We start from the raw sequence: 803 nt of genomic DNA on the forward strand, positions 1-803 counted from the left end.
ATGGACCTACAGATCCATCAAGCCGCAGCCCACCACACGCGCTCGCTATCACAACCCCTCTTCTTCTCCCTCGACTTGCTCCCGCCGCTGCCGTACGCCGATCTGGCCGGCCTGCCCGCCATCCCGCCCTTCCTATTGGCCTGCTGCCGTGGAGGGCTGGCCACTGCCACTCTCAGACCAACAACCCCTTCGGGTTCTCGCAGCTCAGCCCACCCCTGCCGCCCCTGGCGCCGGTGAAGCGCGAGCCGGCCATGGGACAGGATGGCGGGGCAGATTGGAGGGCGACGACGCTGCGTTCACTACTAGGGAAAACCTTATACACAGAACCTTAGCAGTAGCGGGGGTTAAAAAGAAGCGATGCTGGTACTTAGCAGCAGCGCGTATACACATAAGGCATTACTGCTACATATATAGCAGTAGCGCGGCAAGGATGAAGGGCGCAACTACTAAAATTGCCAAACCGTTGCCGCCAGGCAAAGTGTAGTAGTAGCGCGTACCCCTGAAACTCGCTACTGATAAGTAGTTTAGCAGTAGCGCTTTCCCCTAACGCGCACTACTGCTAAACCCATCCTATCTTCTTCCCCCAACCACCCCTCACTCTCCCCCTGTCCACTCCCACTCTCACTCTCCCACGCACGTCATCCGCCGCCGCCGCCAACGTACGGCCCTCCCCCACCGCCGCATTGCCGCCGCCGCCCTCGCTTCTCCTTACCCTCCTCCCTCCTCCTGCCACGCCCTCCTCCCTCCTCCGGCCGCGTCCTCCTCCCTCATCCGGTCGCATCCTCCTCACTCCCCCGTCCATG

General features: G+C 61.6%; 1 pseudogene; it reads left to right on the forward strand.

The window, feature by feature from the left end:
• Nucleotides 1–803, forward strand: part of LOC119279544 — a 6,779-nt pseudogene continuing 5,976 nt past the window's right edge.

The sequence above is a fragment of the Triticum dicoccoides genome, chromosome 3B, assembly GCF_002162155.2.
Source record: "Triticum dicoccoides isolate Atlit2015 ecotype Zavitan chromosome 3B, WEW_v2.0, whole genome shotgun sequence".
Taxonomy (NCBI): domain Eukaryota; kingdom Viridiplantae; phylum Streptophyta; class Magnoliopsida; order Poales; family Poaceae; genus Triticum; species Triticum dicoccoides.